Source organism: Phascolarctos cinereus, unplaced genomic scaffold, assembly GCF_003287225.1.
Source record: "Phascolarctos cinereus isolate Bilbo 61053 unplaced genomic scaffold, phaCin_HiC Scaffold_726;HRSCAF=1367, whole genome shotgun sequence".
Lineage (NCBI taxonomy): Eukaryota > Metazoa > Chordata > Mammalia > Diprotodontia > Phascolarctidae > Phascolarctos > Phascolarctos cinereus.
Genome location: NW_027556098.1, coordinates 91473811 through 91481586, shown reverse-complemented (window position 1 = coordinate 91481586; position 7776 = coordinate 91473811). Strand labels below are relative to the sequence as shown.

Below are 7776 nucleotides of genomic sequence, written 5' to 3'. Positions count from 1 at the left end.
AAGTTTGAGATCAAAACGCCTGGAGTAATTAGAGATGATGTACAATGAAACAAAACATTGATTTTTTTTTTAGGGGGATGAAATTCTAATATAAGTACTGCATTACATCATTTAGAAACCTGGTTTAATCTCTGTTTGGCCTCCTTTTTCCTTTCAAACAATATTTTTTTAAATATATTTTTATCTTATTAAGTCTTTCTCAATTACATCTAAATTTTTCAACAATTTTTCTTTAGTTCTGAGTTTGAATTTTTCTCCCTTTCTCCTATCTTTCCCCCTTCTTGAGAATGTAAGCAATTTGATATTGATTATATAAGTGAAGTCATGCAAAACATATTTTCATGTTTTAAGAGAACACACAGACAAAAAACCAGAAAAATAAGTGGAAAACTACTATTTGTGCCATAAAAGGAATTTTTAATTTTTTCCAAATGTTTTATATTGTATTATGATTAATTATTTCTTAAATACTTTTTAGAATTCATTTGTAAAATCATTTGATCATAGGGATTTTTTCTTAGGGAATTGACTTATAGATTGTTCAATTTATTTTTCTAAGGTGGAGTTATTTAGTCATCCTAGGTTTTTTTCCTGTTTTTTTTTAAAGTTAAAATTTCTGACCTTTTAATGACCAAGAACAATTTTTATATAATGTAACTTAATAAGCCTCAACACTCTTGTGAGGTAGGTAAGTAAACAATACTACCCATTTAAATATATGGATAGATTAGAGGTATGAGTAAATAATATACTCACATATTAAGCAATGAGAATTGGAATAGAACTCTCTCCCTACCGTTCAACCCCAAGACCATAATAAATTTAACATTAACAATAATGATCTTTAAAGGGTTATTATGATTTAAAATTTTGTCCACTGGTTCTTCATTCACTCTTGCATGTTGGTAGATGCAGGGCTGCTTTTTAAAGTCTGGTCTGTTCTCCTAAATAATGTCCATTAGTTACAACTGTCAAGGTCAACTTCCAAATGTGTCAAATTAAGACATTATCCTGTGAGGACTAACATTCTGCTTGGTAATTTATTTTTAAATTGCAACAAAAGAACTTTCAGTGGGCTTCTATCAGGTGGTGTAAGTGATCATTTTCAGTGAAGGTACACCACAATACCACTAAGAAAGGGAAAGATGCTTTCAGTTTGAATGGACACAGTTACACAAGTATAAGAGGACGCTAACTTCTGAAAATACTAGGTTTTATTCACACCCCAGTGGTAAACAATAACCTTAATAGGATGACTAAGCTTCTTTGTAGATCACTATGTCACATTAAAATACAAAAATCCATAAACAAGCAGACAGTTAACGAACATTAGATGTCTTACTGGAAATTTTTAACCGTATACTAGTCTCTTCTCAAATCAAATTTCAAAATGCTTTGTCTGCTACTTAGTACAAGTCACTGCATTTCTCTAACAAAGTAACGAAGGCACAGCTAGTGCAAGCAGACTTAAACCCATTCAGCTACTGGGCTGAAAAAATACTTTGGTTGGTTCTTCAGAAGGATTTCTTTTTTTTCTAAACCAATATTGGTCTCAAATAACAGTTTGAACAATTTTCGCAGCTGCAGTCTAATAGCTACATAACAAAAGACTTCCCAAGAAACAAACTATGTAGCAATGGACATGCGTTAGGGGATTCACTGCATTCTACATATCCGGCAAAAATTATACTATTAAATTGCTAGGTAGAATGAACCTATAGTTTGAACTGGTTCTTAAACGTTGATTTTTTCTTTTTTTCCTTTTTTAACAAAAATTGTTTACTTGATTCTACCAAGAAAATACAAAACAAGGCTGTAAGTAACTACTAGTTGTGTTTAGGCTGGGACAGTGCAGTAATCCTCAAGGCCACAGCACACACTGCTCACTGCTGCTTGCACTCAGCTGGGTTTGGGTCTTTCTTCAGATCATATTCTGGATCGTTTTCCTCATCAGCTTCTTCTTCCCCTTCCTCATCATCAGCCTCTTCACCTTCTTCATCATAATCATCATCATCATCATCTTCAATAGCTTCTCCTGTGAAGTATAATACTGATCTCAGGACTATACCCTCATGTAAAAAGTGACCAATTTCAAAGTCTGCTGCAAGGATAGCTTCCGCATCATCATCCAGGTCTCCACTCTCAGGAACTTCAGGAGGAGAAAAGAAATTGAAGAAAGAATCATTGGAAACTGTTTTTGTCACAGTTCGAACAGTCCCACGTTCCTTGTGTTTCTGTTTCTTCTTAATAGTTTTCAAAGTGACATTTTTCTCTTTTTTCCAATCTACCTGACACCCTGTGCAACTCATAATTTCTGGTCCATCAAAGGAGAAAGGATCAGAATCATCTGGCTCTGACCACATACGATACGTCTTTGTCAACACCTCATTTGTGAAATATTCATTGCGTTCAAAGTGAAATTCTAATGTAAAACTCATAGGTTGGCCAGCATCTGAGAACTTCACTTTAATATCTTTCAAGTGCTTCAGAATAGGTTCATCATGTTCCTGAACCATATCATTGAGCAAGTCAACATTTTTAAAAACAGTCAGCCAAAATTCAGGAATTCCTTTAGGGTCTTCTTTTTCTTCATCTTTTTTCTCCTCTTCAAGCTTAGCTTTCTCTTTCATTTACTCTGAAATCTCTTCATCATCATCTGGTTTCCATTCACACTCTTCTGTAGGTTCATAAATTGCATTGATGATTTCACTTCTCTTACCAAAAAGTGGCTGGTAAAGAACAGCATACTTTCTTTCAAGAACATGAACTTCCTCATAGAACTCGGCTTCTATCTGTGCACATTTCACCTGAAGGTTTTTGAGGGCATTCACACGCCGCTTAACTGCTTTTGGCAAGCTTTCAATGTATCCAGTTGATGTTCCAACTAAACCATCCAGTCTTTCTTAAAGAGCTGCAAGAATCTGAGGATTCTGCATCATCTGAACAGTCAACTGACGAGCTTTGCTGTTTGCATCTTCACCAGTTTCTTCTTCTTCCACTTCTTCAACATTTTCCATATTTTGCTGGTCATGTTCAGTTTCTTTATTAATCAATGTCCGCCATGTTGTAAGACCTCTGAATATTTGAGATCCGCGGGACCAAGCGGCCGGAGCTGCGCAGGCTGTGACTCAGGGCGGCGGCGGCAGCGGCAGCAGGAGGAGAGGAAGGAGGCTGAGGAGAAGAAGGAGGCAGCGCCCTGAGCAGATGGCGCTAAAAAAGTGTTTTTTTTTTCTTAAGGGAGTATTAATGGTAAACTAAGGTAGCCTAAGACTCTTTAATAAAGTTTTGCCTGATTCACCAGGCAGAAATTCTCTCTCATTCTCGTGAATTTTCAAATATCTTCTAGCATTTATACTACAACTTACAGTAGAATTGTATGCACAACTGGCTTATCTTCTATACTTGAAGGTTATACAAAGGGAGTAAGTAGCAAGGTAACACATTGCCAGACATGTAGGATGTATTTAATGAATGTCTCTTGAATTTATCCATCTATATGTCTTATCTACATGCCCATATAGATAGATTTAAATGTAGATACCAAGATACCTCAATCTCAATATCTATTCAGATATTTGTATCTAGATTTATATCTAGATAGCTATAGCTATCCACAGCCAGCTAACTCAAATTATCTTCCCATATATATCTGTAACTACCTATGGGAAGAAAGGGAAAGAGAGAGAGACAGAGAGAGAGAGAGAAAGAGAGACAGAGAGAGACAGGGAGAGATAAGGAGAGACAGAGAATAATGAGGATGATATCACAGATGAAATAAGATGCTAACACCATTTGTATAGTTGATGGATCCAATTATCCCAATTGAATATGCAGATTAATCTCCAATATTGTTTTAATGTCACAAGGATTTATTGAAGACTTACTATGTCTCAAGAACTACACTAACAAGCATTTATTAAACACTTACTCTATGTCAAGCACTGTTCTAGCGACTGGGTTCTAAACCTTCCTTCAAGTGTAATACACAAAAATGTGTGAAGCAAAGTTTAGTATACATGATAGAGAAACAATTTTGATGTGAGGATTTTTGGGGAGGGTGGTGCATTTTAATTTTAAAGAAAATACTGATGACAAACAATACTGAACCTAGAGCAAAAAAGACCAGGACTTAATCACCATTTCTAACACTAGCTACATGAACATAAGAAAATCATGCAACTTATTTAAACCTTGGTTCCTCCATCTGTAAAATGGAGATAATAGTAAGTACATTACCTACTTCACAAAGTTCTCCTGAGAAACAAAGTACATAAAGGACTTTGAAAAATTTGAAATGCTCTGTAAGTAGCAGTTATTATCATTATCATTAGAAGTATTACTAGGGAAAAACTATCAGGTTATAGGTGTAGAAGAGACAGTTCATGTGGTAGTTGTCCATTAAGTTTTTATTGATTGCTGATGCTAATGTATATCTTCTCAGTAACTAAAAAAAAAATAGGAATTTAATTTAAATTGAGCTTTGTCTTCTAAATTCAACAGAAAAAGAGTATAAATGAATGATGGTGGTTAACATAAGTTTCTATTTGAATAAGTATTTATACAGGTGTACCTTATTTTTCCAAAATAGATATATTCATCTAATGTGTATATTAATTTATATTTTGCAAAACAAAATGAACTAGTGTAGTTTATTTTTTAATAAGTCATCACCTTTATTTCTTTTGAAAATCTGGATTTTCTCTTAAGGTATAGGTACATCTGTATTGATGCTTTTCTTTTTTTATCTCTTGTTATTTTTTCCTCCTTTAATTAATTAATTAATTGATTGATTGATTGATTTTTGGTTTTCAACATTTACTTCTACAAGATTTTGAGCTCCGAATTTTCTCCCCAATCTCCCCTCTCCCCACCCCAAGATGGTGTGCATTCTTAATACCCTTTCCCTGAATCTGCCATCCCTTCTGTCACTGCCTCTCCCACCTTCTCTTATCCCCTTCCCCTTCTGTTTTCCTGTTGGGCAGGATAGATTTCTATCCCCTTTGCCTGTATATCTTATTTAAGAGTTGGTTGTAAAAACAATCTTTAACATTTGTTTTTAAAACTTTGAGTTCCAAATTCTCTCCCTTTCTTCCTTCCCACTCACTCTCATTGAAAAAGCATGCAACTCAATACAGATTATACATGTGTAGTCATGCAAAACACTTTCATAATGGTCCTGTTTATTCTATTCTCTTCTTTGAAGCTGGCCCTTCTCAAAAGTGTTTGCTTCGGATTACCCACTTCCCCAATCTGGACTCCCTTCCATTATCCTCCCTCTCTTATCCCCCCATTTCCCTGTAGGGTAAGATAGATTTCCAAATCAACTGAGTGCATATATTATTCCCTCCTTAAGCCAAATCCAATGAGAGGAAGATTCACTTATTCCCTTTCACCCCACCCCTCTTCTAACTCTAAAAGTTTTTTCTTGCCTCTTTCATGTGAGCTAATTTACCTCATTCTACCTTTTCTTTTCTCCTTCTCCCAGGACAATCCTTTCTCAACTCTTAATTTTATTTTTTTAGATATCGTCCCTTCGTATTCAACTCATCCTGTGCCCTCTGTCCCTAAATATGTATGTATGTATGTATGTATGTATGTATGTATGTATGTATGTATGTATGTATGTATATGCATATACGAATGTATATATGTAAACATATATGTGTGTATATGTATGCATATATGCACACACATTTATACATATATATACATACATACACACATACATATATGTGTGTATGTGTATATGCGTGTGTGTGCGTGTGTGTGCGTGTATGTATAGTCATATCCAAACACTTGCAAAGCAAGAGAATCCTGCCTCAGCACCAGAAAAGAGATCCCTGCAATCCCCCTCTGATCAGCAGCTTGATCCCCCCCACATCATCTGTGGGCCAAGAGCTCCAGAAGAAGCCACTGCCCACCCCAGGGTTGCAGCAGGGCTGGGATTAGAAGAGTCTCCACTCTCATCCTGGTGGGACAGACCTTTACTACCAACCTTCTAACTCTTCTTTGGTTTTGGGGGGTTAGGAAGTCTTGAAACTACCACAGCTGCCAGTGGTTCAGTCCCCTGAGGCCTGCTCCAGTTTCACTGGGGCCCTGTCTTTGCCTTCCTGGTTGAAATAGGGTCTTCTCCCAGCCAGGCACGATAGACCTTTCCCATCAACATCCAGATTTTCTTGGACTGGAAATTTGTTTCACTCTGTCTTTCTGTGGGTTCTGCTGCTTTAGAGTTTGTTTAGTCATTTTTACAGGTATTTGGAGGGCTTTGAGGGAGCGCTCAAGCAAGTAACGGCTTTTACTCCACTATCTTGACTCCCCCTCAATTTTTTTCTTATTTAAGAAAAAAAATTATTTTAATAGGATTTTATTTTATTTTATTTTGTAAAACAATTGGGGTGAAGTGACTTGCCCAGAATCACACAGCTAGTAAGTGTCAAGTGTCTTGTCTGAGACTGAATTTGAGGTCAGATCCTCCTGACTCACGGCCAGTGCTCAATCCACTGTGCCACCTAGCTGCCCCTAGTATTTGATTTTTTGCAATTGCATGTAAAGATAGTTTTCAACATTTTCTTTTCTGAGAGTTTGAGATTCATATTTTTCCCCTTCCCTCCTCTACCTGCTCCCCAATACGGTGTGCAATCAAATATAGGCTACACATGAAAAAGCATATTAAACCTATTTGCACGTTACTCAAGTTGTGAAAGAAGAATCAGAAAAAAAGTGAAAAACCTTGAGAGAAAAAAGTAAAAAAAAGAGAAAATAATGTCCTTCAATCTGCGTTCAGACTCCATAGTTCTTTATCTGGATGTGGATGACATTTTCCGTCATGAGTCTTGGAATTTTCTTAGATCATTGTGTTACTGAGAAGAGATAAGTTTATGGGAGTTGGTTATCATAGTTATTTCTGTCATTATGTACAATGTTCTCCTAGTTCTGCTCACTTCTCTCAGCATTAGTTCATACAAGGCTTTCCAGGTTTTTCTCAAATCTGACTGGTCATCATTTCTTATAGAAAAATAGGATTCTATGACATTCATACACCACAGCTTGTTCAGCCATTCCCTAATTGATGGACATCCCCTCAATCTCCAATTCTTTGCCACTACAAAAAGAGCTGCTATAAATATTTTTTGTACATGTAGATCTTTTCCCCTTTTTTGTAATCTCTTTGGGATATAAACCTAGTAGTGGAATTACAAGATCAAAGGATATGCACAGTTTTATAACCCTTTGGGCATAGTTCCAAATTGCTCTCCAAAATGGTTGGATCAGCTCACTACCCCACCAGCAATGCATTACTGTTCCAATTTTACCAAATCTTCTCCAATATTTATAATTTTGCTATTTTGTCATGTTAACCAACATTATTGGTTTGAGGTAGTACCTCAGAGTTGTTTTTAATTTCATTTCTCTGAGCCACAGTAATTTAGAGCCTTTTTACATATGACTATAGAGGGCTTTATTTTTTTCATCTGAAAAGTGCCTGTTCATATCCTTTGAACATTTATCAATTGGGGAATGATTTGTATTCTTATAAATTTTATGGAGTTCTCTATGTATTTGAGAAATGAGGATTTCATCAGAGACACTGGCTACAAAATTTGTTTCCCAACTTTCTGCTTCCCTTCTAATCTTGGTTGCATTGGCTTTCTTTTTGAAAAATATTTTTAATTAAATATAATCAAAATGATCGATATTGCATTTCATAATGTTCTCTGTCTCTTCTTTATTCATAAATTATTGCCTTCTCCATAGTCAAATAAACTATTCCTTGTT

General features: G+C 35.7%; 1 pseudogene; it reads right to left on the bottom strand.

Moving 5' to 3' along the window:
- Positions 1 to 1637: 1637 nt before the first annotated feature.
- LOC110217512 (nucleosome assembly protein 1-like 1 pseudogene) lies at positions 1638 to 3065 on the bottom strand (annotated as a pseudogene).
- Positions 3066 to 7776: the final 4711 nt, after the last annotated feature.